At 38.9% G+C, this 6,880-nt stretch overlaps 1 long non-coding RNA gene across 1 annotated transcript; it reads right to left on the reverse strand.

Annotated features, from left to right (window-relative positions):
* Positions 1-1,495: 1,495 nt before the first annotated feature.
* Positions 1,496-6,292, reverse strand: LOC115294617. The gene is made up of 3 exons (XR_003910001.1): positions 6,209-6,292; positions 3,066-3,161; positions 1,496-1,919 (listed from the first exon to the last, which is right to left on the reverse strand). It is a non-coding gene; the product is annotated as an uncharacterized LOC115294617 (long non-coding RNA).
* Between the last annotated feature and the right edge of the window lie 588 nt (positions 6,293-6,880).

The raw sequence follows: 6,880 nt of genomic DNA on the forward strand, positions 1-6,880 counted from the left end.
AACAGTGTCATTGACAACTATAGCAAAGTCAGTTTGGGGAAACAGAATAATGAGCAATAATGTATTTTTGAAAATGTGAACTTTGTAGGACATCCATTGTGCAGTGACTTAACAAATGAAAAACTGTAGCTAAGACAAGATGCTGATGATATGCATGTGGAAGACATACACATATTCACAGACTGAAAAATGATACACGATTGTTGGCTAAAATCTTGGGTACAAAAGTCCTTTGCCTCAAAAAGAAAACTCAGTGAGTGCAAACTGGGCTTCACTTAGTCTGGATTTTCTCAGAGATATAAAGGCTCAGTAAAGGCTCTGAGGATATATGCAATTCTGCCTAAATTAACTCATCAAGCTAGGGTGTAAGGATAACTTTAAAGTACCTTTTATTAGGGAGAAATATGAACATCAAGGTAGAAATGGTGAATCCCATCTTTTGAAATACAAACAAAGAAACAAATTCAGATTATCTTTCAGTGAACATCTCAGATGGCAGTTAGAAACTATACTAAGATCTTTATACCTTTCTTACCTCTTGTTTCTTATAACAAATCTATGATCAGACAGCTGAAACAAAAAGGACTGACGTAGTTTTGCTATAGGGGCTTCAGAAAAGGGACTGCTGACAGTAAGGTTTGGAGGAGAAGAACCTCTATGATATATCATATATAATGACAACTACCAAAGGAAAGGGAAGTTCGGCGAGATGCTGGGGTCAGGGACCTCAGAGCCTCCTAAAAGGACGATGGTGTTGTCACCAATATAAACTGAAAGTGGAGTACTGGGCTGAAGCGCTTGAAAGTCCCAAGCTTCGCTAGGGACTATGATAGGGCACATATGCGGTTATGAGGGCCTGGCTAGTCTCATTGATGGTAGAGAGATAAAAGCAGAGGGAGATTAAAGAGAAAAAAATGCCAGAAGATTTGTTGGGCTTGATGAAAGGCGGATAGTGAGAAAGATCAATGGAGATTAAAAATCTTCATATCCTTGTGTAAGAAAATGTTTAATTTAAACATGGTTCAGTGATGAGCTTGTTTGTTTTGATAGTACAATATCATGAACTATTTATAGCCAATATTCTTATATGTTGTTTCTATTGTAGCTATTTTTTCTACATTCACATTTTTGGGGGTTTTTGGGTTGTATCTTTCTACAGAAAATGAGAAAACATGAAGAAGGAAGTACAAAAATGGAAAGCTTTTGAATCCTAAACTCCTTTAAAGAACATTGTATAATTGAAAATTTGGAACTATGGTGTCTGTTCCATGGTCACACATTAAATATGCTTAAAGTCATGTCGACTTGGTTTAGAAATGTATAGAGTCATTTCTCATCCTATAAAACTGGTAAGAATTTATCAATAAAACTGTAGATATTGTCAACTGATTTAGATACAGAAGAGCACAGGCCTTAATAGTTTGTGAGGAGCAGCATTTCCCTTGCACTGAATGTCTTCTTTCTTAGAGAAAAATAATTATTTTTGATGATAATAAAAACATTCTCAGCTATTTTATTTTTTATACAACAGATGTTCTAAGGGCTCAGAGTATAGGAGTTACCCCCATTCACCTCTTCACCACATCACCATTAGCCACTCCAAGACTTCCCTGGATAATGCAGTAGAGGGTCAAGGTCAGAGTCTTCTGAATTCATCATGAATTGATTCACTCTCCCAGCTGAACACATTTCTCCTGCCTCTAGGACAGCATACTGGCAACAAGGAATCATTGCAACCATGACTTCCCCTTTATGACCCAGGCTTGGAACTCAGCCCTACCACAAAAGATCCAGGAGGGTGCAGTGAAGGTGAGAGGAAGCAGTCTTGATTTTCTTCCCCAGAGCAAGAATGCAGATAAGGGGCAAGGATGAAATGCTTGAAGTACAACTGGCAATACGTCATCAGAAAGAAGGCAACACTAAAGTGAATAAGCATAAATTGATTAAAAAGGCTTTCATTAATAGACCCCACAAATGAATTCTATTTGTAACTAATAAAAATATATAATATTTAAAGTGAGTGACTGAGTTCACATTTTATTTATTGGGAGAATTGCATTTTCCCTCCTGGATGCCTCTCAGTGATAAATTTTAAAATAACCAGTATTCTTCTTCTGGTCTAAGGGATCCATTATCCCTTAGTAGTATGGAATAATGCAGTATGATCATGATTGTCTGATTCTGACCTATTTCCTGGGCTTCTCAGGTAAATTCTTCGCTGTATGCCAAAGGGCTCAAGAGAGTGGCAGTGGTTGGTACTAGAAGAGAAGTCTCATGTCTCTTGGAGAAAGAATTCCCCGATGAGATCATTGCTCTCCCACCCTCATAGCTGTATCCACTCCCCAGCGGACCACAGACTTGCTGGTTAGACCCAAGGGATGTGATAAAAGGAGACGTGGAAATGTTATTTTTTAAGGTAACCTCCTCTATGTTTGATTTGTGTTTCCATTTGGATGGAAATGAATATAGTACACTTTTCTATTCCCTCCATTTCCTTATTCTGTATTGCAGATAAGAAATGAAGAAGGCTAGCTTCATGAATTCAGAGCCTGTATGTTGCATAGGGTTCCACACTTAGAAGGGCTTACATTTAATTCAGTGCTCTACTGCCATCATCTTGAAGTTCATAAAAACATTTTTGAACAAAGAGTTCTGCCTTTTCACTTTGCACTGGACCTCACAATCTATACAGCCAGCTATGGGAATGGAATTGTGGGAGCAGGCAACATGGGATAAGTAGCTCAAACCTTCCCCTCTCCTCCTCTCCTCCTCTCTTTGGGATCAGCCTCCTTTCAGAGAGCATATGGTTAGATTAATTCTCCACTTAAGGAAGCTACTGGTAAAGAAAATATTCTTGTGGGCAAGATTGTGGTTTTCCAGGCTGGCTCTGACTGGGTGGATAGGACTGCCTAATTCTGGGGCACATATGAGTCATATGCCTAGGTCCTGTTTTCCATTAGTGCTATTACTATTGAAACTGATACTTTTATTTCTCTTTGACTGACTCTTTTTTGTATCTCCCATTCAGTTTAGAACTCCGGTAGGTGAAAGAATGGTATACACACCAATGAGAATTACATGTCTTTGGATGAAAGCATTTTCCATTTACTGAGATGGTCTACAACTTTCGGGAGTGAAGAATTCAGTTACAGACTCTTGTTCTTGATAAAGAAAAGATATAAGAGAATAGCAAATGTGGTTAGAAAATAAATACACGCAGATCCCTCTGCTCAAAAATCTCTGCCCTAGTGTTCAAATAGACATTTGTTTAGATTAATGAATACCATCTTTTAAATATAAAATATACCCTGAAGGAGTAAGTTCATGAAATCTTCAGAATGTGGTCTTACTTAAGTTTGTATTCTTCTGAGATAAACCAACACACTGAACTGGGAACTTTAAGCACAAAAAATACATTTTTAAATAGTAAATGGAGAGCATAATGTTCCTGGGAATCAGGAAGAGGTTCTTCATAAGATTGGAAAGGGAAGATAATCAAAATGAGAAGACACCAAACCTTGCAGTTTTTCATAGTGTTCTAGAAATCTCAGCTTTCTACCCCAATCTCCCAAGTCCATGAAAATCATCCTCTTTGGGAGCTTTTCTAGTATTAACACAGGTGGTCAACAGCATGAACTACAGAAAACTCTATCAGCAAATTTCTAAACTAGCTGGCACCAGCAGTCACCATCCAGAGTAAGATGCACTAAAGACTTCCAAGAATACCAAGTCTCTGTTTCTCTCCCTGGGCTGATGCATGTTTTTGGGTCAATTATAAGGGTAGAATAAATAATCCAAAAACTAGACCACCAGGAAGTCTTAGAGTGAATAGAGGGCATGAAGAGAGTCCATATTGTCCATTTTGTAGCCTTTACTGGGGCTGTCATCCAAGAACTGATGATTTGTAGCAGTGGTGAAACAATGTGGATAAACAATCACATAATACTTGCCTATTTGGATTTATCTAATCAGTAGGAGAAACAACAATTCAGCATTCCCCAGAAATTTTCATGTCACAGAATCAGTTTTACACATAAACCCTGTTGGTTGGCCCAATGTTATCAGTGTTTTCATTAAAAACCATCACAAACTCTTTAGAGGAAGCCATAGCTTTAAGTACCTTTGAATTCATTTACTCTAATTTTACTCCTCATAATGCTGTTACCATAGAGTGGAGTCCTATTGATAAACTCACCTGGAGTAGGGCTTTGTGCAACTCTGACCAAAGATTCAAGGCTACATGGTCACATGTCTTTTTGTTCTTGGTTAAAAGGATACAACCCATTATACACATCTAACAGTTTTCTTGCTTTCTCTTTCTCCACAAAACTCTTTCGTTCAAATCGGGCAAATCTGCCCTTTCTCCTGAGTAAGAAACTGATTCTCTTTATACCTTTCCATCCTATATAACACATCTAAAATTCTTTGTTAATCATATTACATTTTTGTTTGGTTTTGTCATTTTATTAAAGTAGTTTTACAATAAAATGTAGCAAGTCAAACCACTGACAAATATAAAGAAAAGTTATTTATGTCAAACTGTGCTCCTGTGAAACTGGGTGCTTGCTCTCTGGTTACCAACTTCAAATATATGGTGCCAAAATTAGCCAGACAGAAACAAACAAAAGCCTCCCCTTCACAACAAGTCTCATTTCTGTCTGGTCATGCTACATAATATGAAAGTATACATTCAATGTCAAAATTCATCTTAAAAGACCAAGTGCTTTCCAATCAGTCAAGCGGATGTTTCTGTATCACCACAGTTCCTCTCCAGAATGTGGACAAAAGGGGACGGACCATCATTCAATTTTAGTGTTAAACCACAGACTTCCTAGTATCCCAAAATCATCTAGGCACTATCCCAGGTTAAGCCTTATATAACTATCAGTAAATGACTCCAGTCAGAGGACAAAAGCACTCCCAGAGGAGAGAAGGTGGTCACTATGTACTCAAAAGTGAGAAGAAACTATGAAGCTTTCTCAGGCTGCTTCCAATGGTTTGATGAAGGACACACTGAAAACATCGTGAGTCACAGTTAACCACTGTGAAAACCTCTTCCAGTCTCATCTCTCCATATGGAACTTAAAACTGACTTCAGGAAGCTAAGGAGATAGCAAAACATGCCTAGATGATCTATTAAGAGAAAAGCCAGCTATTTCAGGGTAAAACAGGTCAGATTCCTTGTGTATTAGTTTTCTATCACTGCATATCAAGTTGCCCCATAGTAGACGAAACCTTCAATAAGCTTATTATCTACCAGTTTTTTGGGTCAGAAGCCAGGAACATGTTAGCTGGATCCTTTACTCATGGTCTCACGAGGTTTCAGGTAAAATGCTGGCCTACTGTATTCTCATCTGGAGAATCAACTAGGAAAACGTCTGCATCCAAGCTCCCTCCGGTTGTTGGCAGAATTTGTTTCTGACTGAGGTCCCTATTTTCTTGTTAGATGTCAGCCAGGAATTATCCTGAACAACTAGAAACCAAACTCAAGTCCTCACCATGTGGCCTCCTACACTGGCTACTCTGACTGGCTTCTCTCTGTGACTTATAAACTCTTAAAAATAATCTCACCAGACCTAACCAGGATGATCCCCCTTTTGGTTAACTCAAACACAACTGATTACCGACCTTAATTACATTGGAAAAATATCTTTACCCTTTGCTATATAGTGTAAACTAACCATGAGAGTGATATTTTTATGCATAAATGATATTTTCATGTATACATCAAAGGGAAGGGGATTCAGGACATGTACACCAAGGGGCTTAGAAGCTTAAAGACCCATGTTACAATCTTGCCCACAACATCTATCCACCATTAGTCTGCCAGCATTTCAGGGATTTTAACAACAAAAATAGTAAGCCTACCTCTGTTATTTGCCAACATGACTAAGTGGTGTGCTGTATAAATACCTAAGGTCTTTTAAGTGTTGGATGTTTGGGGAAACAGCCATCATTATTCCTCCTTCTTATGGCTTCCTAGCCATTGTGAAAAGAAATAGACAAGAACAAACCAGGATCAAAATCTAGTAAAATTACTAAAGGTGATACAGATTGGAGAATATATCAGGTTCTCCTTATCTCCTTGCTTGATTTAGACTTTGGCATTCCTAGTCTGTAATGGGAGGGGGCGGCAGGGGGAGTTAGAAGATGATGGACATGCTAAAGCAGATTCCGTTTGCCTCTTTTCCACATGAAGGAAACTCACCTGTTTTACTGATACCTAAAAGAGAAAATGACACAAGGTGATGGACCTAGCTTGGCACTGTCTGGGCTTCAAGGCAGAGGGTCTACTCTCCAGTTAACAAAGCTCATCAGTCAGCACTGACTCCATTATGATGTAGTAATGAGAAACCCCCAGATCTCAGTGGTTAACATACCAACAGATACTTCTTGTTCATGCTACAAGTCTAACACTGGTGAACAGGGGTTTTCTATTTATCAGTCACTCAGAGACTCAGGCTGAGAGAGTCCTTTACTTGACCTGTGCTTCTTCGGATCACCACAGCAGCAAGAGAAGGGAAGTGGTGAATCACCCACTGACTCAACATTTACAGTGCAGAGTAACACATGTCACTTCTACTCAATCTTTATTGACCTATGCAGGTTACATGGCCACAGAGGGAGGCAGGAAGTGGAACCCTCCCATGTGCCTTAAAGGTGAGTGAACCAAAAATACTCAGTGGACAGCTTTAACAGCTACCACACATGGCTTAGGGAATGTCACTCTTCTCCACAGAAGACATTGGAACCAAGGAAGGCCCCAAAGGTATTGACTCCAATACCGCCCCCTTGTAGGGACATTTCTATTGGCATTGTGAAAAAAGAAATGTAACGATTTCCTCTTAATAGTAAGTACAGGCAACAGGAAACATTTGTG

The sequence above is a fragment of the Suricata suricatta genome, chromosome 6 (genome assembly GCF_006229205.1).
Source record: "Suricata suricatta isolate VVHF042 chromosome 6, meerkat_22Aug2017_6uvM2_HiC, whole genome shotgun sequence".
Lineage (NCBI taxonomy): Eukaryota > Metazoa > Chordata > Mammalia > Carnivora > Herpestidae > Suricata > Suricata suricatta.